Raw genomic sequence first — 26,027 nt, 5'->3', positions numbered from 1 at the left:
TTCGCATCAGCCCGAGGAGCCGGAAGTCTTTATGCTATTGCCTACTGACAAATGTTTACAGTTTACCAATAGTTTCACATAAGTAGTACTATTTGCACATAGTAAAGTGCAATGTGATGTCAGAAATGGCTGACAAAATTAGGTAATAACACGAAATATATGCAAGGCAATATAAGGTATATGTATAACTTGGAAATTGTGATCGTTGCTCGCTCGCTCCGCTCTCTCATAACAATTTAGTCCAACCTCACATCCGATCCGACACGTTCCCAAATTTGAAATAAGTCGCCTCAATGTCGAATGACTAACGCATCAGGGATTGGTTATAGGTTAGGCTATAGCTTTCGAGCGAGCGCAGCGATCGAGAGACGCGTAATGGTGTGTCACAAACCAACGGTTTGGCAGATGGGGACATTGAAATATTCGCACCAGCCCGAGGAGCCGGAAGTCTTTATGCTATTGCATACTGACAAATGTTGACAGTTTACCAATAGTTTCACATAAGTAGTACTATTTGCACATAGTGAAGTGCAATGTGATGTCAGAAATGGCTGACAAAATTAGGTAATAACACGAAATATACGCAAGGCAATATAAGGTATATGTATAGCTTGGAAATTGTGATCGTTGCTCGCTCGCTCCGCTCGCTCGTAAATATTTATTCCATCCTCACACCCGATCCGACACGTTCGCAAATTCGAAATATGTCGCCGCCAAATCGAATAATAAACGCAAGATGGATTGGTATTAGGTTAGGCTATAATTTTAGAGCGAGCACGGCGAGCGAGGGACGCGTAAAGGTGTATCACAAACCAACGGTTAGGCACATACGGACATTGAAATATTCGCACCAGCCCGAGGAACCAGAAGTCTTTATCGAATTGCCTACTGACAAATGTTTACAGTTTACCAATAGTTTTACATAAGTAGTACTATTTGCACATAGTAAAGTGCAATGTGATGTCAGAAATGGCTGACAAAATTAGGTACTAACACGAAATATGTGCAAGGCAATATAAGGTATATGTATAGCTTGGAAATTGTGATCGCTGCTCGCTCGCTCCGCTCGCTCGTAAAAATCTAGTCCAACCTCACAACCGATCCGACACGTTCGCAAATTTGAAATATGTCGCCACCATATCGAATAATGAACGCAAGATGGATTGGTTATCGGTTAGGCTATAGCTTTCGAGCGAGCGCAGCGATCGAGAGACGCGTAATGGTGTGTCACAAACCAACGGTTTGGCAGATGGGGACATTGAAATATTCGCATCAGCCCGAGGAGCCGGAAGTCTTTATGCTATTGCCTACTGACAAATGTTTACAGTTTACCAATAGTTTCACATAAGTAGTACTATTTGCACATAGTAAAGTGCAATGTGATGTCAGAAATGGCTGACAAAATTAGGTAATAACACGAAATATATGCAAGGCAATATAAGGTATATGTATAACTTGGAAATTGTGATCGTTGCTCGCTCGCTCCGCTCTCTCATAACAATTTAGTCCAACCTCACATCCGATCCGACACGTTCCCAAATTTGAAATAAGTCGCCTCAATGTCGAATGACTAACGCATCAGGGATTGGTTATAGGTTAGGCTATAGCTTTCGAGCGAGCGCAGCGATCGAGAGACGCGTAAAGGTGTATCACAAACCAACGGTTAGGCACATACGGACATTGGAATATTCGCACCAGCCCGAGGAACCAGAAGTCTTTATCGAATTGCCTACTGACAAATGTTTACAGTTTACCAATAGTTTTACATAAGTAGTACTATTTGCACATAGTAAAGTGCAATGTGATGTCAGAAATGGCTGACAAAATTAGGTACTAACACGAAATATGTGCAAGGCAATATAAGGTATATGTATAGCTTGGAAATTGTGATCGTTGCTCGCTCGCTCCGCTCGCTCGTAAAGAGTTAGTCCAACCTCAGATCCGATCCGACACGTTCGCAAATTTGAAATAAGTCGCCACTATATCGAATAATGAACGCAAGATGAATTGTTTTTAGGTTAGGCTAAAGTTTTCGAGCGTGCACGGCGAGCGAGGGACGGGGAAAGTTGTGTCACAATCCAACGGTTTGGCACATGGGTACATTGAAATATTCGCACCAGCCCGAGGAGCCGGAAGTCTTTATCCTATTGCCTACTGACAAATGTTTACAGTTTACCAATAGTTTCACATAAGTAGTACAATTTCCACATACTACAGAGCAATGTGATGTCAGAAATGGCTGACAAAATTAGGTACTAACACGAAATATGTGCAAGGCAATATAAGGTATATGTATAGCTTGGAAATTGTGATCGCTGCTCGCTCGCTCCGCTCGCTCGTAAAAATCTAGACCAACCTCACAACCGATCCGACACGTTCGCAAATTTGAAATATGTCGCCGCCATATCGAATAATGAACGCAAGATGGATTGGTATTAGGTTAGGCTATAGTTTTCGAGCGCGCACGGCGAGCGAGGACGCGGAAAGTTGTGTCACAATCCAACGGTATGGCACATGGGGACATTGAAATATTCGCACCAGCCCGAGGAGCCGGAAGTCTTTATCCTATTGCCTACTGACAAATGTTTACAGTTTACCAATAGTTTCACATAAGTAGTACTATTTGCACATAGTAAAGTGCAATGTGATGTCAGAAATGGCTGACAAAATTAGGTAATATCGCGAAATATATGCAAGGCAATATAAGGTATATGTATAGCTTGGAAATTGTGATCGCTGCTCGCTCGTTCCGCTCGCTCGTAAAAATCTAGTCCAACCTCACAACCGATCCGACACGTTCCCAAATTTTAAATAAGTCGCCTCAATGTCGAATGACTAACGCAACAGGGATTGGTTATAGGTTAGGCTATAGCTTTCGAGCGGGCGCAGCGATCGAGAGACGCGTAATGGTGTGTCACAAACCAACGGTTTGGCAGATGGGGACATTGAATTATTCGCACCAGCCCGAGGAGCCGGAAGTCTTTATGCTATTGCATACTGACAAATGTTTACAGTTTACCAATAGTTTCACATAAGTAGTACTATTTGCACATAGTAAAGTGCAATGTGATGTCAGAAATGGCTGACAAAATTAGGTAATAACACGAAATATATGCAAGACAATATAAGGTATATGTATAGCTTGGAAATTGTGATCTCTGCTCGCTCGCTCCGCCCGCTCGTAAAAATTTAGTCCAACCTCACATCCGATCAGACACGTTCGCAAATTTGAAATAAGTCGCCACCATAACGAATAATGAACGCAAGATTGATTGGTTTTTGGTTAGGCTATAGTTTTCGAGCGAGCGGAGCCAGCGAGGGACGCGTAAAGGTGTATCACAAACCAACGGTTAGGCATATACGGACATTGGAATATTCGCACCAGCCGGAGGAGCCAGAAGTCTTTATCGAATTGCCTACTGACAAATGTTTACAGTTTACCAATAGTTTCACATAAGTAGTACTATTTGCACATAGTAAAGTGCAATGTGATGTCCGAAATGGCTGACAAAATTAGGTACTAACACGAAATATGTGCAAGGCAATATAAGGTATATGTATAGCTTGGAAATTGTGATCGTTGCTCGCTCGCTCCGCTCGCTCGTAAAGATTTAGTCCAACCTCACATCCGGTCCGACACGTTCGCAAATTTGAAATATGTCGCAGCCATATCGAATAATGAACGCAAGATGGATTGGTATTAGGTTAGGCTATAGTTTTCGAGCGAGCACGGCGAGCGAGGGACGCGGAAAGTTGTGTCACAATCCAACGGTATGGCACATGGGACATTAAAATATTCGCACCAGCCCGAGCAGCCGGAAGTCTCTATCCTATTGCCCACTGACAAATGTATACAGTTTACCAGTAGTTTCACATAAATAGTACTATTTCCACATAGTACAGTGCAATGTGATGTCCGAAATGGCTGACAAAATTAGGTACTAACACGAAATATGTGCAAGGCAATATAAGGGATATGTATAGCTTGGAAATTGTGATCGCTGCTCGCTCGCTCCGCTCGCTCGTAAAAATCTAGACCAACCTCACAACCGATCCGACACGTTCGCAAATTTGAAATATGTCGCCACCATATCGAATAATGAACGCAAGATGGATTGGTTATAGGTTAGGCTATAGCTCTCGAGCGAGCGCAGCGATCGAGAGACGCGTAATGGTGTGTCACAATCCAACGGTTTGGCAGATGGGGACATTGAAATATTTGCACCAGCCCGAGGAGCCAGAAGTCTTTATCGAATTGCCTACTGACAAATGTTTACAATTTTCCAATAGTTTCACATAAGTAGTACTATTTGCACATAGTAAAGTGCAATGTGATGTCAGAAATGCCTGACAAAATTAGGTACCAACACGAAATATGTGCAAGGCAATATAAGGTATATGTATAGCTTGGAAATTGTAATCGCTGCTCGCTCGCTCCGCTCGCTCGTAAAAATCTAGTCCAACCTCACAACCGATCCGACACGTTCGCAAATTTGAAATAAGTCGCCACGATGTCGAATGACTAACGCAACAGGGATTGGTTTTAGTTTAGGCTATAGTTTTCGAGCGAGCACTGCGAGCGAGCGACGCGGAAAGTTGTGTCACAATCCAACGGTTTGGCAGATGGGGACATTGAAATATTCGCACCAGCCCGAGGAGCCGGAAGTCTTTATCCTATTGTCTACTGACAAATGTTTATAGTTTACCAATAGTTTTACATAAGTAGTAATATTTGCACATAGTAAAGTGCAACGTGATGTCAGAAATGGCTGACAAAATTAGGTAATAACACGAAATATATGCAAGGCAATATAAGGTATATGTATAGCTTGGAAGTTGTGACCGTTGCTCGCTCGCTCCGCTCGCTCGTAAAAATTTAGTCCAAGCTCACATCCGATCAGACACGTTCGCAAGTTTGAAATATGTCGCCACCATATCGAATAATGAACGCAAGATGAATTGTTTTTAGGTTAGGCTAAAGTTTTCGAGAGTGCACGGCGAGCGAGGGACGGGGAAAGTTGTATCACAATCCAACGGTTTGGCACATGGGTACATCGAAATATTCGCACCAGCCCGAGGAGCCGGAAGTCTTTATCCTATTGCCTACTGACAAATGTTTACAGTTTACCAATAGTTTCACATAAGTAGTACTATTTGCACATAGTAAAGTGCAATGTGATGTCAGAAATGGCTGACAAAATTAGGTACTAACACGAAATATATGCAAGGCAATATAAGGTATATGTATAGCTTGGAAATTGTGATCGTTGCTCGCTCGCTCCGCTCGCTCGTAAAGATTTAGTCCAACCTCAGATCCGATCCGACACGTTCGCAAATTTGAAATAAGTCGCCACCATATCGAATAATGAACGCAAGATGAATTGTTTTTAGGTTAGGCTAAAGTTTTCGAGCGTGCACGGCGAGCGAGGGACGCGGAAAGTTGTGTCAAAATCCAACGGTTTGGCACATGGGTACATTGAAATATTCGCACCAGCCCGAGGAGCCGGAAGTCTTTATCATATTGCCTACTGACAAATGTTTACAGTTTACCAATAGTTTCACATAAATAGTACAATTTCCACATACTACAGAGCAATGTGATGTCAGAAATGGCTGACAAAATTAGGTACTAACACGAAATATGTGCAAGGCAATATAAGGTATATGTATAGCTTGGAAATTGTGATCGCTGCTCGCTCGCTCCGCTCGCTCGTAAAAATTTAGACCAACCTCACAACCGATCCGACACGTTCGCAAATTTGAAATATGTCGCCACCATATCGAATAATGAACGCAGGATGTATTGGTTATAGGTTAGGCTATAGCTCTCGAGCGAGCGCAGCGATCGAGAGACGCGTAATGGTGTGTCACAAACCAACGGTTTGGGAGATGGGGACATTGAAATATTCGCACCAGCCCGAGGAGCCGGAAGTCTTTATGCTATTGCCTACTGACAAATGTTTACAGTTTACCAATAGTTTCACATAAGAAGTACTATTTGCACATAGTAAAGTGCAATGTGATGTCCGAAATGGCTGACAAAATTAGGTAATAACACGAAATATATGCAAGGCTATATAAGGTATATGTATAGCTTGGAAATTGTGATCGTTGCTCGCTCGCTCCGCTCGCTCGTAAAGATTTAGTCCAATCTCACATCCGATCCGACACGTTCGCAAATTTGAAATATGTCGCCGCCATATCGAATAATGAACGCAAGATGGATTGGTATTAGGTTAGGCTATAGTTTTCAAGCGCGCACGGCGAGCGAGGACGCGGAAAGTTGTGTCACAATCCAACGGTATGGCACATGGGGACATTGAAATATTCGCACCAGCCCGAGGAGCCGGAAGTCTTTATCCTATTGCCTACTGACAAATGTTTACAGTTTACCAATAGTTTCACATAAATAGTACTATTTCCACATAGTAAAGTGCAATGTGATGTCCGAAATGGCTGACAAAATTAGGTACTAACACGAAATATGTGCAAGGCAATATAAGGTATATGTATAGCTGGGAAATTGTCATCGCTGCTCGCTCGCTCCGCTCGCTCGTAAAAATTTATTCCAACCTCACATCCGATCAGACACGTTCGCAAATTTGAAATAAGTGGCCACCATATCGAATAATGAACGCAAGATGGATTGGTTTTAGGTTAGGCTATAGTTTTCGAGCGAGCGCAGCCAGCGAGGGACGCGTAAAGGTGTATCACAAACCAACGGTTAGGCACATACGGACTTTGGAATATTCGCACCAGCCCGAGGACCCTGAAGTCTTTATCGAATTGCCTACTGACAAATGTTTACAGTTTACCAATAGTATCACATAAGTAGTACTATTTGCACATAGTAAAGTGCAATGTGATGTCAGAAATGGCTGACAAAATTAGATAATAACGCGAAATATATGCAAGGCAATATAAGGTATATGTATAGCTTGGAAATTGTGATCGCTGCTCGCTCGTTCCGCTCGCTCGTAAAAATCTAGTCCAACCTCACAACCGATCCGACACGTTCCCAAATTTTAAATAAGTCGCCTCAATGTCGAATGACTAACGCAACAGGGATTGGTTATAGGTTAGGCTATAGCTTTCGAGCGGGCGCAGCGATCGAGAGACGCGTAATGGTGTGTCACAAACCAACGGTTTGGCAGATGGGGACATTGAATTATTCGCACCAGCCCGAGGAGCCGGAAGTCTTTATGCTATTGCATACTGACAAATGTTTACAGTTTACCAATAGTTTCACATAAGTAGTACTATTTGCACATAGTAAAGTGCAATGTGATGTCAGAAATGGCTGACAAAATTAGGTAATAACACGAAATATATGCAAGACAATATAAGGTATATGTATAGCTTGGAAATTGTCATCTCTGCTCGCTCGCTCCGCCCGCTCGTAAAAATTTAGTCCAACCTCACATCCGATCAGACACGTTCGCAAATTTGAAATAAGTCGCCACCATAACGAATAATGAACGCAAGATGGATTGGTTTTTGGTTAGGCTATAGTTTTCGAGCGAGCGCAGCCAGCGAGGGACGCGTAAAGGTGTATCACAAACCAACGGTTAGGCATACACGGACATTGGAATATTCGCACCAGCCCGAGGAGCCAGAAGTCTTTATCGAATTGCCTACTGACAAATGTTTACAGTTTACCAATAGTTTCACATAAGTAGTACTATTTGCACATAGTAAAGTGCAATGTGATGTCAGAAATGGCTGACAAAATTAGGTAATAACACGAAATATATGCAAGGCAATATAAGGTATATGTATAGCTTGGAAATTGTGATCGTTGCTCGCTCGCTCCGCTCGCTCGTAAAGATTTAGTCCAACCTCACATCCGGTCCGACACGTTCGCAAATTTGAAATATGTCGCCACCATATCGAATAATGAACGCAAGATGGATTGGTTATAGGTTAGGCTATAGCTCTCGAGCGAGCGCAGCGATCGAGAGACGCGTAATGGTGTGTCACAATCCAACGGTTTGGCAGATGGGGACATTGAAATATTCGCAACAGCCCGAGGAGCCGGAAGTCTTTATGCTATTGCCTACTGACAAATGTTTACAGTTTACCAATAGTTTCACATAAATAGTACTATTTCCACATACTACAGAGCAATGTGATGTCCGAAATGGCTGACAAAATTAGGTAATAACACGAAATATATGCAACGCAATATAAGGTACATGTATAGCTTGGAAATTGTGATCGTTGCTCGCTCGCTCCGCTTGCTCGTAAAAATTTAGTCCAACCTCACATCCGATCAGACACGTTCCCAAATTTGAAATAAGTCGCCACTATATTGAATAATGAACGCAAGATGGATGTGTTTTAGGTTAGGCTTTAGTTTTCGAGCGAGCGCAGTGAGCGAGGGACGCGTAAAGGTGTATCACAAACCAACGGTTTGGCACATACGGACATTGAAATATTTGCACCAGCCCGAGGAGCCAGAAGTCTTTATCGAATTGCCTACTGACAAATGTTTACAATTTACCAATAGTTTCACATAAGTAGTACTATTTGCACATAGTAAAGTGCAATGTGATGTCAGAAATGCCTGACAAAATTAGGTACTAACACGAAATATGTGCAAGGCAATATAAGGTATATGTATAGCTTGGAAATTGTGATCGCTGCTCGCTCGCTCCGCTCGCTCGTAAAAATCTAGTCCAACCTCACAACCGATCCGACACGTTCGCAAATTTGAAATAAGTCGCCACGATGTCGAATGACTAACGCAACAGGGATTGGTTTTAGTTTAGGCTATAGTTTTCGAGCGAGCACTGCGAGCGAGCGACGCGGAAAGTTGTGTCACAATCCAACGGTTTGGCAGATGGGGACATTGAAATATTCGCACCAGCCCGAGGAGCCGGAAGTCTTTATCCTATTGTCTACTGACAAATGTTTATAGTTTACCAATAGTTTTACATAAGTAGTAATATTTGCACATAGTAAAGTGCAACGTGATGTCAGAAATGGCTGACAAAATTAGCTAATAACACGAAATATATGCAAGGCAATATAAGGTATATGTATAGCTTGGAAGTTGTGACCGTTGCTCGCTCGCTCCGCTCGCTCGTAAAAATTTAGTCCAAGCTCACATCCGATCAGACACGTTCGCAAGTTTGAAATATGTCGCCACCATATCGAATAATGAACGCAAGATGAATTGTTTTTAGGTTAGGCTAAAGTTTTCGAGCGTGCACGGCGAGCGAGGGACGCGGAAAGTTGTGTCACAATCCAACGGTTTGGCACATGGGTACATTGAAATATTCACACCAGCCCGAGGAGCCGGAAGTCTCTATCCTATTGCCTACTGACAAATGTTTACAGTTTACCAATAGTTTCACATAAATAGTACAATTTCCACATACTACAGAGCAATGTGATGTCCGAAATGGCTGACAAAATTAGGTACTAATACGAAATATGTGCAAGGCAATATAAGGTGTATGTATAGCTTGGAAATTGTGATCGCTGCTCGCTCGCTCCGCTCGCTCGTAAAAATTTAGTCCAACCTCACAACCGATCCGACACGTTCGAAAATTTGAAATATGTCGCGACCATATCGAATAATGAACGCAAGATGGATTGGTTTTAGGTTTGGCTAAAGTTTTCGAGCGTGCACGGCGAGCGAGGGACGCGGAAAGTTGTGTCACAATCCAACGGTTTGGCACATGGGGACATTGAAATATTCGCACCAGCCCGAGGAGCCGGAAGTCTTTATCCTATTGCCTACTGACAAATGTTTACAGTTTACCAATAGTTTCACATAAATAGTACTATTTCCACATACTACAGAGCAATGTGATGTCCGAAATGGCTGACAAAATTAGGTACTAACACGAAATATGTGCAAGGCAATATAAGGTATATGTAATACTTGGAAATTGTGATCGCTGCTCGCTCGCTCCGCTCGCTCGTAAAAATTTAGTCCAACCTCACATCCGATCAGACACGTTCCCAAATTTGAAATAAGTCGCCACCATATTGAATAATGAACGCAAGATGGATGTGTTTTAGGTTGGACTTTAGTTTTCGAGTGAGCGCAGCGAGCGAGGGACGCGTGAAGGTGTATCACAAACCATCGGTTTGGCACATACGGACATTGAAATATTCGCACCAGCCCGAGGAGCCAGAAGTCTTTATCGAATTGCCTACTGACAAATGTTTACAGTTTACCAATAGTTTCACATAAGTAGTACTATTTGCACATAGTAAAGTGCAATGTGATGTCAGAAATGGATGACAAAATTAGGTAATAACACGAAATATATGCAAGGCTATATAAGGTATATGTATAGCTTGGAAATTGTGATCGTTGCTCGCTCGCTCCGCTCGCTCGTAAAGATTTAGTCCAATCTCACATCCGATCCGACACGTTCGCAAATTTGAAATATGTCGCCGCCATATCGAATAATGAACGCAAGATGGATTGGTATTAGGTTAGGCTATAGTTTTCGAGCGAGCACGGCGAGCGAGGGACGCGGAAAGTTGTGTCACAATCCAACGGTATGGCACATGGGGACATTGAAATATTCGCACCAGCCCGAGGAGACGGAAGTCTTTATCCTATTGCCTACGGACAAATGTTTACAGTTTACCAATAGTTTCACATAAGTAGTACTATTTGCACATAGTAAAGTGCAATGTGATGTCAGAAATGGCTGACAAAATTAGGTACTAACACGAAATATATGCAAGGCAATATAAGGAATATGTATAGCTTGGAAATTGTGACCGTTGCTGGCTCGATCCGCTCGCACGTAAAAATCTAGTCCAACCTCACAACCGATCCGACACGTTCCCAAATTTGAAATAAGTCGCCTCAATGTCGAATGACTAACGCAACAGGGATTGGTTTTAGTTTAGGCTATAGTTTTCGAGCGAGCACTGCGAGCGAGGGACGCGGAAAGTTGTGTCACAATCCAACGGTTTGGCACATAAGGACATTAAAATATTCGCACCAGCCCGAGGAGCCGGAAGTCTTTATCCTATTGCCCACTGACAATTGTATACAGTTTACCAGTAGTTTCACATAAATAGTACTATTTCCACATAGTAAAGTGCAATGTGATGTCCGAAATGGCTGACAAAATTAGGTACTGACACGAAATATGTGCAATGCAATATAAGGTGTATGTATAGCTTGGAAATTGTGATCGCTGCTCGCTCGCTCCGCTCGCTCGTAAAAATCTAGTCCAACCTCACAACCGATCCGACACGTTCGCAAATTTGAAATAAGTCGCCACGATGTCGAATGACTAACGCAACAGGGATTGGTTTTAGTTTAGGCTATAGTTTTCAAGCGAGCACTGCGAGCGAGCGACGCGGAAAGTTGTGTCACAATCCAACGGTTTGGCAGATGGGGACATTGAAATATTCGCACCAGCCCGAGGAGCGGGAAGTCTTTATCCTATTGTCTACTGACAAATGTTTATAGTTTACCAATAGCTTTACATAAGTAGTAATATTTGCACATAGTAAAGTGCAACGTGATGTCAGAAATGGCTGACAAAATTAGGTAATAACACGAAATATATGCAAGGCAATATAAGGTATATGTATAGCTTGGAAGTTGTGACCGTTGCTCGCTCGCTCCGCTCGCTCGTAAAAATTTAGTCCAAGCTCACATCCGATCAGACACGTTCGCAAGTTTGAAATATGTCGCCACCATATCGAATAATGAACGCAAGATGAATTATTTTTAGGTTAGGCTAAAGTTTTCGAGCGTGCACGGCGAGCGAGGGACGCGGAAAGTTGTGTCACAAACCAACGGTTTGGCAGATGGGGACATTGAAATATTCGCACCAGCCCGAGGAGCCGGAAGTCTTTATGCTATTGCCTACTGACAAATGTTTACAGTTTACCAATAGTTTCACATAAATAGTACTATTTCCACATACTACAGAGCAATGTGATGTCCGAAATGGCTGACAAAATTAGGTAATAACACGAAATATATGCAAGGCAATATAAGGTATATGTATAGCTTGGAAATTGTGATCGCTGCTCGCTCGCTCCGCTCGCTCGTAAAAATTTAGTCCAACCTCACATCCTATCAGACACGATAGCAAATGTGAAATAAGTCGCCACCATATTGAATACTGAACGCAAGATGGATTTGTTTTAGGTTAGGCTTTAGTTTTCGAGCGAGCGCAGCGAGCGAGGGACGCGTAAAGGTGTATCACAAACCAACGGTTTGGCAGATACGGACATTGAAATATTCGCACCAGCCCGAGGAGCCAGAAGTCTTTATCGAATTGCCTACTGACAAATGTTTACAGTTTACCAATAGTTTTACATAAGTAGTACTATTTGCACATAGTAAAGTGCAATGTGATGTCAGAAATGGCTGACAAAATTAGGTAATAACACGAAATATATGCAAGGCAATATAAGGTATATGTATAGCTTGGAAATTGTAATTGTTGCTCGCTCGCTCCGCTCGCTTGTAAAGATTTAGTCCAACCTCAGATCCGATCCGACACGTTCGCAAATTTGAAATAAGTGGCCACCATATCGAATAATGAACGCAAGATGGATTGGTTTTAGGTTAGGCTATAGTTTTCGAGCGAGCACGGCGAGCGAGGGACGCGGAAAGTTGTGTCACAATCCAACGGTATGGCACATGGGGACATTGAAATATTCGCACCAGCCCGAGGAGCCGGAAGTCTCTATCCTATTGCCCACTGACAAATGTATACAGTTTACCAGTAGTTTCACATAAATAGTACTATTTCCACATAGTACAGTGCAATGTGATGTCCGAAATGGCTGACAAAATTAGGTACTAACACGAAATATGTGCAAGGCAATATAAGGTATATGTATAGCTTGGAAATTGTGATCGCTGCTCGCTCGCTCCGCTCGCTCGTAAAAATCTAGACCAACCTCACAACCGATCCGACACGTTCGCAAATTTGAAATATGTCGCCACCATATCGAATAATGAACGCAGGATGGATTGGTTATAGGTTAGGCTATAACTCTCGAGCGAGCGCAGCGATCGAGAGACGCGTAATGGTGTGTCACAAACCAACGGTTTGGGAGATGGGGACATTGAAATATTCGCACCAGCCCGAGGAGCCGGACGTCTTTATGCTATTGCCTACTGACAAATGTTTACAGTTTGCCAATAGTTTCACATAAGAAGTACTATTTGCACATAGTAAAGTGCAATGTGATGTCCGAAATGGCTGACAAAATTAGATACTAACACGAAATATGTGCAAGGCAATATAAGGTATATGTATAGCTGGGAAATTGTCATCGCTGCTCGCTCGCTCCGCTCGCTCGTAAAAATTTATTCCAACCTCACATCCGATCAGACACGTTCGCAAATTTGAAATAAGTGGCCACCATATCGAATAATGAACGCAAGATGGATTGGTTTTAGGTTAGGCTATAGTTTTCGAGCGAGCACGGCGAGCGAGGGACGCGGAAAGTTGTGTCACAATCCAACGGTATGGCACATGGGGACATTGAAATATTCGCACCAGCCCGAGGAGCCGGAAGTCTCTATCCTATTGCCCACTGACAAATGTATACAGTTTACCAGTAGTTTCACATAAATAGTACTATTTCCACATAGTACAGTGCAATGTGATGTCCGAAATGGCTGACAAAATTAGGTACTAACACGAAATATGTGCAAGGCAATATAAGGTATATGTATAGCTTGGAAATTGTGATCGCTGCTCGCTCGCTCCGCTCGCTCGTAAAAATCTAGACCAACCTCACAACCGATCCGACACGTTCGCAAATTTGAAATATGTCGCCACCATATCGAATAATGAACGCAAGATGGATTGGTTATAGGTTAGGCTATAGCTCTCGAGCGAGCGCAGCGATCGAGAGACGCGTAATGGTGTGTCACAATCCAACGGTTTGGCAGATGGGGACATTGAAATATTCGCACCAGCCCGAGGAGCCGGAAGTCTTTATGCTATTGCCTACTGACAAATGTTTACAGTTTACCAATAGTTTCACATAAATAGTACTATTTCCACATACTACAGAGCAATGTGATGTCCGAAATGGCTGACAAAATTAGGTAATAACACGAAATATATGCAACGCAATATAAGGTACATGTATAGCTTGGAAATTGTGATCGTTGCTCGCTCGCTCCGCTCGCTCGTAAAAATTTAGTCCAACCTCACATCCGATCAGACACGTTCCCAAATTTGAAATAAGTCGCCACTATATTGAATAATGAACGCAAGATGGATGTGTTTTAGGTTAGGCTTTAGTTTTCGAGCGAGCGCAGTGAGCGAGGGACGCGTAAAGGTGTATCACAAACCAACGGTTTGGCACATACGGACATTGAAATATTTGCACCAGCCCGAGGAGCCAGAAGTCTTTATCGAATTGCCTACTGACAAATGTTTACAATTTACCAATAGTTTCACATAAGTAGTACTATTTGCACATAGTAAAGTGCAATGTGATGTCAGAAATGCCTGACAAAATTAGGTACTAACACGAAATATGTGCAAGGCAATATAAGGTATATGTATAGCTTGGAAATTGTGATCGCTGCTCGCTCGCTCCGCTCGCTAGTAAAAATCTAGTCCAACCTCACAACCGATCCGACACGTTCGCAAATTTGAAATAAGTCGCCACGATGTCGAATGACTAACGCAACAGGGATTGGTTTTAGTTTAGGCTATAGTTTTCGAGCGAGCACTGCGAGCGAGCGACGCGGAAAGTTGTGTCACAATCCAACGGTTTGGCAGATGGGGACATTGAAATATTCGCACCAGCCCGAGGAGCCGGAAGTCTTTATCCTATTGTCTACTGACAAATGTTTATAGTTTACCAATAGTTTTACATAAGTAGTAATATTTGCACATAGTAAAGTGCAACGTGATGTCAGAAATGGCTGACAAAATTAGGTAATAACACGAAATATATGCAAGGCAATATAAGGTATATGTATAGCTTGGAAATTGTGATCGCTGCTCGCTCGCTCCGCTCGCTCGTAAAAATCTAGTCCAACCTCACAACCGATCCGACACGTTCGCAAATTTGAAATAAGTCGCCACGATGTCGAATGACTAACGCAACAGGGATTGGTTTTAGTTTAGGCTATAGTTTTCGAGCGAGCACTGCGAGCGAGCGACGCGGAAAGTTGTGTCACAATCCATCGGTTTGGCAGATGGGGACATTGAAATATTCACACCAGCCCGAGGAGCCGGAAGTCTCTATCCTATTGCCTACTGACAAATGTTTACAGTTTACCAATAGTTTCACATAAATAGTACAATTTCCACATACTACAGAGCAATGTGATGTCCGAAATGGCTGACAAAATTAGGTACTAATACGAAATATGTGCAAGGCAATATAAGGTATATGTATAGCTTGGAAATTGTGATCGCTGCTCGCTCGCTCCGCTCGCTCGTAAAAATTTAGTCCAACCTCACAACCGATCCGACACGTTCGCAAATTTGAAATAAGTCGCCACCATATCGAATAATGAACGCAAGATGAATTGTTTTTAGGTTAGGCTAAAGTTTTCGAGCGTGCACGGCGAGCGAGAGACGGGGAAAGTTGTGTCACAATCCAACGGTTTGGCACATGGGTACATTGAAATATTCGCACCAGCCCGAGGAGCCGGAAGTCTTTATCCTATTGCCTACTGACAAATGTTTACAGTTTACCAATAGTTTCACATAAGTAGTACTATTTGCACATAGTAAAGTGCAATGTGATGTCAGAAATGGCTGACAAAATTAGGTAATAACACGAAATATATGCAAGCAATATAAGGTATATGTATAGCTTGGAAATTGTGATCGCTGCTCGCTCGCTCCGCTCGCTCGTAAAAATTTAGTCCAACCTCACATCCTATCAGACACGATAGCAAATGTGAAATAAGTCGCCACCATATTGAATAATGAACGCAAGATGGATTTGTTTTAGGTTAGGCTTTAGTTTTCGAGCGAGCGCAGCGAGCGAGGGACGCGTAAAGGTGTATCACAAACCAACGGTTTGGCAGATACGGACATTGAAATATTCGCACCAGCCCGAGGACTCAGAAGTCTTTATCGAATTGCCTACTGACAAATGTTTACAGTTTACCAATAGTTTTACATAAGTAGTACTATTTGCACATAGTAAAGTGCAATGTGATGTCAGAAATGGCTGACAAAATTAGGTAATAACACGAAATATATGCAAGGCAATATAAGGTATATGTGTAGCTTGGAAATTGTGATCGTTGCTCGCTCGCTCCGCTCGCTCGTAAAAATCTAGTCCAACCTCACAACCGATCCGAAACGTTCCCAAATTTTAAATAAGTCGCCTCAATGTCGAATGACTAACGCAACAGGGATTGGTTATAGGTTAGGCTATAGCTTTCGAGCGGGCGCAGCGATCGAGAGACGCGTAATGGTGTGTCACAAACCAACGGTTTGGCAGATGGGGACATTGAATTATTCGCACCAGCTCGAGGAGCCGGAAGTCTTTATGCTATTGCATACTGACAAATGTTTACAGTTTACCAATAGTTTCACATAAGTAGTACTATTTGCACATAGTAAAGTGCAATGTGATGTCAGAAATGGCTGACAAAATTAGGTAATAACACGAAATATATGCAAGACAATATAAGGTATATGTATAGCTTGGAAATTGTCATCTCTGCTCGCTCGCTCCGCCCGCTCGTAAAAATTTAGTCCAACCTCACATCCGATCAGACACGTTCGCAAATTTGAAATAAGTCGCCACCATAACGAATAATGAACGCAAGATGGATTGGTTTTTGGTTAGGCTATAGTTTTCGAGCGAGCGCAGCCAGCGAGGGACGCGTAAAGGTGTATCACAAACCAACGGTTAGGCATATACGGACATTGGAATATTCGCACCAGCCCGAGGAGCCAGAAGTCTTTATCGAATTGCCTACTGACAAATGTTTACAGTTTACCAATAGTTTCACATAAGTAGTACTATTTGCACATAGTAAAGTGCAATGTGATGTCAGAAATGGCTGACAAAATTAGGTAATAACACGAAATATATGCAAGGCAATATAAGGTATATGTATAGCTTGGAAATTGTGATCGTTGCTCGCTCGCTACGCTCGCTCGTAAAGATTTAGTCCAAGCTCACATCCGGTCCGACACGTTCGCAAATTTGAAATATGTCGCAGCCATATCGAATAATGAACGCAAGATGGATTGGTATTAGGTTAGGCTATAGTTTTCGAGCGAGCACGGCGAGCGAGGGACGCGGAAAGTTGTGTCACAATCCAACGGTATGGCACATGGGGACATTGAAATATTCGCACCAGCCCGAGGAGCCGGGAGTCTCTATCCTATTGCCCACTGACAAATGTATACAGTTTACCAGTAGTTTCACATAAATAGTACTATTTCCACATAGTACAGTGCAATGTGATGTCCGAAATGGCTGACAAAATTAGGTACTAACACGAAATATGTGCAAGGCAATATAAGGTATATGTATAGCTTGGAAATTGTGATCGCTGCTCGCTCGCTCCGCTCGCTCGTAAAAATCTAGACCAACCTCACAACCGATCCGACACGTTCGCAAATTTGAAATATGTCGCCACCATATCGAATAATGAACGCAAGATGGATTGGTTATAGGTTAGGCTATAGCTCTCGAGCGAGCGCAGCGATCGAGAGACGCGTAATGGTGTGTCACAATCCAACGGTTTGGCAGATGGGGACATTGAAATATTCGCACCAGCCCGAGGAGCCGGAAGTCTTTATGCTATTGCCTACTGACAAATGTTTACAGTTTACCAATAGTTTCACATAAATAGTACTATTTCCACATACTACAGAGCAATGTGATGTCCGAAATGGCTGACAAAATTAGGTAATAACACGAAATATATGCAACGCAATATAAGGTACATGTATAGCTTGGAAATTGTGATCGTTGCTCGCTCGCTCCGCTCGCTCGTAAAAATTTAGTCCAACCTCACATCCGATCAGACACGTTCCCAAATTTGAAATAAGTCGCCACTATATTGAATAATGAACGCAAGATGGATGTGTTTTAGGTTAGGCTTTAGTTTTCGAGCGAGCGCAGTGAGCGAGGGACGCGTAAAGGTGTATCACAAACCAACGGTTTGGCACATACGGACATTGAAATATTTGCACCAGCCCGAGGAGCCAGAAGTCTTTATCGAATTGCCTACTGACAAATGTTTACAATTTACCAATAGTTTCACATAAGTAGTACTATTTGCACATAGTAAAGTGCAATGTGATGTCAGAAATGCCTGACAAAATTAGGTACTAACACGAAATATGTGCAAGGCAATATAAGGTATATGTATAGCTTGGAAATTGTGATCGCTGCTCGCTCGCTCCGCTCGCTCGTAAAAATCTAGTCCAACCTCACAACCGATCCGACACGTTCGCAAATTTGAAATAAGTCGCCACGATGTCGAATGACTAACGCAACAGGGATTGGTTTTAGTTTAGGCTATAGTTTTCGAGCGAGCACTGCGAGCGAGCGACGCGGAAAGTTGTGTCACAATCCAACGGTTTGGCAGATGGGGACATTGAAATATTCACACCAGCCCGAGGAGCCGGAAGTCTCTATCCTATTGCCTACTGACAAATGTTTACAGTTTACCAATAGTTTCACATAAATAGTACAATTTCCACATACTACAGAGCAATGTGATGTCCGAAATGGCTGACAAAATTAGGTACTAATACGAAATATGTGCAAGGCAATATAAGGTATATGTATAGCTTGGAAATTGTGATCGCTGCTCGCTCGCTCCGCTCGCTCGTAAAAATTTAGTCCAACCTCACAACCGATCCGACACGTTCGCAAATTTGAAATAAGTCGCCACCATATCGAATAATGAACGCAAGATGAATTGTTTTTAGGTTAGGCTAAAGTTTTCGAGCGTGCACGGCGAGCGAGAGACGGGGAAAGTTGTGTCACAATCCAACGGTTTGGCACATGGGTACATTGAAATATTCGCACCAGCCCGAGGAGCCGGAAGTCTTTATCCTATTGCCTACTGACAAATGTTTACAGTTTACCAATAGTTTCACATAAGTAGTACTATTTGCACATAGTAAAGTGCAATGTGATGTCAGAAATGGCTGACAAAATTAGGTAATAACACGAAATATATGCAAGCAATATAAGGTATATGTATAGCTTGGAAATTGTGATCGCTGCTCGCTCGCTCCGCTCGCTCGTAAAAATTTAGTCCAACCTCACATCCTATCAGACACGATAGCAAATGTGAAATAAGTCGCCACCATATTGAATAATGAACGCAAGATGGATTTGTTTTAGGTTAGGCTTTAGTTTTCGAGCGAGCGCAGCGAGCGAGGGACGCGTAAAGGTGTATCACAAACCAACGGTTTGGCAGATACGGACATTGAAATATTCGCACCAGCCCGAGGACTCAGAAGTCTTTATCGAATTGCCTACTGACAAATGTTTACAGTTTACCAATAGTTTTACATAAGTAGTACTATTTGCACATAGTAAAGTGCAATGTGATGTCAGAAATGGCTGACAAAATTAGGTAATAACACGAAATATATGCAAGGCAATATAAGGTATATGTGTAGCTTGGAAATTGTGATCGTTGCTCGCTCGCTCCGCTCGCTCGTAAAAATCTAGTCCAACCTCACAACCGATCCGAAACGTTCCCAAATTTTAAATAAGTCGCCTCAATGTCGAATGACTAACGCAACAGGGATTGGTTATAGGTTAGGCTATAGCTTTCGAGCGGGCGCAGCGATCGAGAGACGCGTAATGGTGTGTCACAAACCAACGGTTTGGCAGATGGGGACATTGAATTATTCGCACCAGCCCGAGGAGCCGGAAGTCTTTATGCTATTGCATACTGACAAATGTTTACAGTTTACCAATAGTTTCACATAAGTAGTACTATTTGCACATAGTAAAGTGCAATGTGATGTCAGAAATGGCTGACAAAATTAGGTAATAACACGAAATATATGCAAGACAATATAAGGTATATGTATAGCTTGGAAATTGTCATCTCTGCTCGCTCGCTCCGCCCGCTCGTAAAAATTTAGTCCAACCTCACATCCGATCAGACACGTTCGCAAATTTGAAATAAGTCGCCACCATAACGAATAATGAACGCAAGATGGATTGGTTTTTGGTTAGGCTATAGTTTTCGAGCGAGCGCAGCCAGCGAGGGACGCGTAAAGGTGTATCACAAACCAACGGTTAGGCATATACGGACATTGGAATATTCGCACCAGCCCGAGGAGCCAGAAGTCTTTATCGAATTGCCTACTGACAAATGTTTACAGTTTACCAATAGTTTCACATAAGTAGTACTATTTGCACATAGTAAAGTGCAATGTGATGTCAGAAATGGCTGACAAAATTAGGTAATAACACGAAATATATGCAAGGCAATATAAGGTATATGTATAGCTTGGAAATTGTGATCGTTGCTCGCTCGCTACGCTCGCTCGTAAAGATTTAGTCCAAGCTCACATCCGGTCCGACACGTTCGCAAATTTGAAATATGTCGCAGCCATATCGAATAATGAACGCAAGATGGATTGGTATTAGGTTAGGCTATAGTTTTCGAGCGAGCACGGCGAGCGAGGGACGCGGAAAGTTGTGTCACAATCCAACGGTATGGCACATGGGGACATTGAAATATTCGCACCAGCCCGAGGAGCCGGAAGTCTCTATCCTATTGCCCACTGACAAATGTATACAGTTTACCAGTAGTTTCACATAAATAGTACTATTTCCACATAGTACAGTGCAATGTGATGTCCGAAATGGCTGACAAAATTAGGTACTAACACGAAATATGTGCAAGGCAATATAAGGTATATGTATAGCTTGGAAATTGTGATCGCTGCTCGCTCGCTCCGCTCGCTCGTAAAAATCTAGACCAACCTCACAACCGATCCGACACGTTCGCAAATTTGAAATATGTCGCCACCATATCGAATAATGAACGCAAGATGGATTGGTTATAGGTTAGGCTATAGCTCTCGAGCGAGCGCAGCGATCGAGAGACGCGTAATGGTGTGTCACAATCCAACGGTTTGGCAGATGGGGACATTGAAATATTCGCACCAGCCCGAGGAGCCGGAAGTCTTTATGCTATTGCCTACTGACAAATGTTTACAGTTTACCAATAGTTTCACATAAATAGTACTATTTCCACATACTACAGAGCAATGTGATGTCCGAAATGGCTGACAAAATTAGGTAATAACACGAAATATATGCAACGCAATATAAGGTACATGTATAGCTTGGAAATTGTGATCGTTGCTCGCTCGCTCCGCTCGCTCGTAAAAATTTAGTCCAACCTCACATCCGATCAGACACGTTCCCAAATTTGAAATAAGTCGCCACTATATTGAATAATGAACGCAAGATGGATGTGTTTTAGGTTAGGCTTTAGTTTTCGAGCGAGCGCAGTGAGCGAGGGACGCGTAAAGGTGTATCACAAACCAACGGTTTGGCACATACGGACATTGAAATATTTGCACCAGCCCGAGGAGCCAGAAGTCTTTATCGAATTGCCTACTGACAAATGTTTACAATTTACCAATAGTTTCACATAAGTAGTACTATTTGCACATAGTAAAGTGCAATGTGATGTCAGAAATGCCTGACAAAATTAGGTACTAACACGAAATATGTGCAAGGCAATATAAGGTATATGTATAGCTTGGAAATTGTGATCGCTGCTCGCTCGCTCCGCTCGCTCGTAAAAATCTAGTCCAACCTCACAACCGATCCGACACGTTCGCAAATTTGAAATAAGTCGCCACGATGTCGAATGACTAACGCAACAGGGATTGGTTTTAGTTTAGGCTATAGTTTTCGAGCGAGCACTGCGAGCGAGCGACGCGGAAAGTTGTGTCACAATCCAACGGTTTGGCAGATGGGGACATTGAAATATTCGCACCAGCCCGAGGAGCCGGAAGTCTTTATCCTATTGTCTACTGACAAATGTTTATAGTTTACCAATAGTTTTACATAAGTAGTAATATTTGCACATAGTAAAGTGCAACGTGATGTCAGAAATGGCTGACAAAATTAGGTAATAACACGAAATATATGCAAGGCAATATAAGGTATATGTATAGCTTGGAAGTTGTGACCGTTGCTCGCTCGCTCCGCTCGCTCGTAAAAATTTAGTCCAAGCTCACATCCGATCAGACACGTTCGCAAGTTTGAAATATGTCGCCACCATATCGAATAATGAACGCAAGATGAATTGTTTTTAGGTTAGGCTAAAGTTTTCGAGCGTGCACGGCGAGCGAGGGACGCGGAAAGTTGTGTCACAATCCAACGGTTTGGCACATGGGTACATTGAAATATTCACACCAGCCCGAGGAGCCGGAAGTCTCTATCCTATTGGCTACTGACAAATGTTTACAGTTTACCAATAGTTTCACATAAATAGTACAATTTCCACATACTACAGAGCAATGTGATGTCCGAAATGGCTGACAAAATTAGGTACTAATACGAAATATGTGCAAGGCAATATAAGGTGTATGTATAGCTTGGAAATTGTGATCGCTGCTCGCTCGCTCCGCTCGCTCGTAAAGATTTAGTCCATTCTCACATCCGATCCGACACGTTCGCAAATATGAAATAAGTCGCCACCATATCGAATAATGAACGCAAGATGGATTGGTTTTAGGTTAGGCTATAGTTTTCAAGCGAGCGCAGCCAGCGAGGGACGCGAAAGTTGTATCACAAACCAACGGTTAGGCACATACGGACATTGGAATATTCGCACCAGCCCGTGGAGCCACAAGTCTTTATCGAATTGCCTACTGACAAATGTATACAGTTTACCAATAGTTTCACATAAATAGTACTATTTGCACATAGTAAAGTGCAATGTGATGTCCGAAATGGCTGACAAAATTAGGTACTAATACGAAATATGTGCAAGGCAATATAAGGTGTATGTATAGCTTGGAAATTGTGATCGCTGCTCGCTCGCTCCGCTCGCTCGTAAAAATCTAGTCCAACCTCACAACCGATCCGACACGTTCGCAAATTTGAAATATGTCGCCACCATATCGAATAATGAACGCAAGATGGATTGGTTATCGGTTAGGCTATAGCTTTCGAGCGAGCGCAGCGATCGAGAGACGCGTAATGGTGTGTCACAAACCAACGGTTTGGCAGATGGGGACATTGAAATATTCGCATCAGCCCGAGGAGCCGGAAGTCTGTATGCTATTGCCTACTGACAAATGTTTACAGTTTACCAATAGTTTCACACAAGTAGTACTATTTGCACATAGTAAAGTGCAATGTGATGTCAGAAATGGCTGACAAAATTAGGTAATAACACGAAATATATGCAAGGCAATATAAGGTATATGTATAACTTGGAAATTGTGATCGTTGCTCGCTCGCTCCGCTCGCTCGTAAAAATCTAGTCCAACCTCACAACCGATCCGACACGTTCGCAAATTTGAAATATGTCGACACCATATCGAATAATGAACGCAAGATGGATTGGTTATAGGTTAGGCTTTAGTTTTCGAGCGAGCGCAGCGAGCGAGGGACGCGTAAAGGTGTATCACAAACCAACGGTTTGACACATACGGACATTGAAATATTCGCACCACCCCGAGGAGCCAGAAGTCTTTATCGAATTGCCTACTGACAAGTGTTTACAATTTACCAATAGTTTCACATAAGTAGTACTATTTGCACATAGTAATGTGCAATGTGATGTCAGAAATGCCTGACAAAATTAGGTAATAACACGAAATATATGCAAGGCAATATAAGGTATATGTATAACTTGGAAACTGTGATCGTTGCTCGCTCGCTCCGCTCTCTCATAACAATTTAGTCCAACCTCACATCCGATCCGACACGTTCCCAAATTTGAAATAAGTCGCCACCATATCGAATAATGAACGCAAGATGGATTGGTTTTAGGTTAGGCTATAGTTTTCGAGCGAGCGCAGCCAGCGAGGGACGCGTAAAGGTGTATCACAAACCAACGGTAGGGCACATACGGACATTGGAATATTCGCACCAGCCCGAGGAGCCAGAAGTCTCTATCCTATTGCCCACTGACAAATGTATACAGTTTACCAGTAGTTTCACATAAATAGTACTATTTCCACATACTACAGAGCAATGTGATGTCCGAAATGGCTGACAAAATTAGGTAATAACACGAAATATATGCAACGCAATATAAGGTACATGTATAGCTTGGAAATTGTGATCGTTGCTCGCTCGCTCCGCTCGCTCGTAAAAATTTAGTCCAACCTCACATCCGATCAGACACGTTCCCAAATTTGAAATAAGTCGCCACTATATTGAATAATGAACGCAAGATGGATGTGTTTTAGGTTAGGCTTTAGTTTTCGAGCGAGCGCAGTGAGCGAGGGACGCGTAAAGGTGTATCACAAACCAACGGTTTGGCACATACGGACATTGAAATATTTGCACCAGCCCGAGGAGCCAGAAGTCTTTATCGAATTGCCTACTGACAAATGTTTACAATTTACCAATAGTTTCACATAAGTAGTACTATTTGCACATAGTAAAGTGCAATGTGATGTCAGAAATGCCTGACAAAATTAGGTACTAACACGAAATATGTGCAAGGCAATATAAGGTATATGTATAGCTTGGAAATTGTGATCGCTGCTCGCTCGCTCCGCTCGCTCGTAAAAATCTAGTCCAACCTCACAACCGATCCGACACGTTCGCAAATTTGAAATAAGTCGCCACGATGTCGAATGACTAACGCAACAGGGATTGGTTTTAGTTTAGGCTATAGTTTTCGAGCGAGCACTGCGAGCGAGCGACGCGGAAAGTTGTGTCACAATCCAACGGTTTGGCAGATGGGGACATTGAAATATTCACACCAGCCCGAGGAGCCGGAAGTCTCTATCCTATTGCCTACTGACAAATGTTTACAGTTTACCAATAGTTTCACATAAATAGTACAATTTCCACATACTACAGAGCAATGTGATGTCCGAAATGGCTGACAAAATTAGGTACTAATACGAAATATGTGCAAGGCAATATAAGGTATATGTATAGCTTGGAAATTGTGATCGCTGCTCGCTCGCTCCGCTCGCTCGTAAAAATTTAGTCCAACCTCACAACCGATCCGACACGTTCGCAAATTTGAAATAAGTCGCCACCATATCGAATAATGAACGCAAGATGAATTGTTTTTAGGTTAGGCTAAAGTTTTCGAGCGTGCACGGCGAGCGAGAGACGGGGAAAGTTGTGTCACAATCCAACGGTTTGGCACATGGGTACATTGAAATATTCGCACCAGCCCGAGGAGCCGGAAGTCTTTATCCTATTGCCTACTGACAAATGTTTACAGTTTACCAATAGTTTCACATAAGTAGTACTATTTGCACATAGTAAAGTGCAATGTGATGTCAGAAATGGCTGACAAAATTAGGTAATAACACGAAATATATGCAAGCAATATAAGGTATATGTATAGCTTGGAAATTGTGATCGCTGCTCGCTCGCTCCGCTCGCTCGTAAAAATTTAGTCCAACCTCACATCCTATCAGACACGATAGCAAATGTGAAATAAGTCGCCACCATATTGAATAATGAACGCAAGATGGATTTGTTTTAGGTTAGGCTTTAGTTTTCGAGCGAGCGCAGCGAGCGAGGGACGCGTAAAGGTGTATCACAAACCAACGGTTTGGCAGATACGGACATTGAAATATTCGCACCAGCCCGAGGACTCAGAAGTCTTTATCGAATTGCCTACTGACAAATGTTTACAGTTTACCAATAGTTTTACATAAGTAGTACTATTTGCACATAGTAAAGTGCAATGTGATGTCAGAAATGGCTGACAAAATTAGGTAATAACACGAAATATATGCAAGGCAATATAAGGTATATGTGTAGCTTGGAAATTGTGATCGTTGCTCGCTCGCTCCGCTCGCTCGTAAAAATCTAGTCCAACCTCACAACCGATCCGAAACGTTCCCAAATTTTAAATAAGTCGCCTC

At 42.6% G+C, this 26,027-nt stretch overlaps 1 long non-coding RNA gene across 6 annotated transcripts in view; it reads left to right on the top strand.

The window, feature by feature from the left end:
• LOC126927899 (uncharacterized) overlaps positions 1-26,027 on the top strand; it is a 52,155-nt gene that overhangs the window by 20,293 nt on the left and 5,835 nt on the right. The window contains exon 3 of one of the 6 annotated variants that reach the window (XR_007716026.1): positions 24,225-24,269. The exons of 2 other annotated variants lie outside the window; for them this stretch is intronic. This is a non-coding gene — a long non-coding RNA (uncharacterized LOC126927899). Of the gene's footprint in view, positions 1-14,099; positions 14,145-17,896; positions 17,942-21,271; positions 21,317-24,224; positions 24,270-26,027 lie in introns of those variants that run through there. 3 more of the 6 variants (XR_007716027.1, XR_007716028.1, XR_007716029.1) reach the window with 3 other exon arrangements.

Source organism: Bombus affinis, unplaced genomic scaffold (assembly GCF_024516045.1).
Source record: "Bombus affinis isolate iyBomAffi1 unplaced genomic scaffold, iyBomAffi1.2 ctg00000301.1, whole genome shotgun sequence".
Taxonomy (NCBI): domain Eukaryota; kingdom Metazoa; phylum Arthropoda; class Insecta; order Hymenoptera; family Apidae; genus Bombus; species Bombus affinis.
This window is presented reverse-complemented; position numbering and strand designations above follow the sequence as displayed.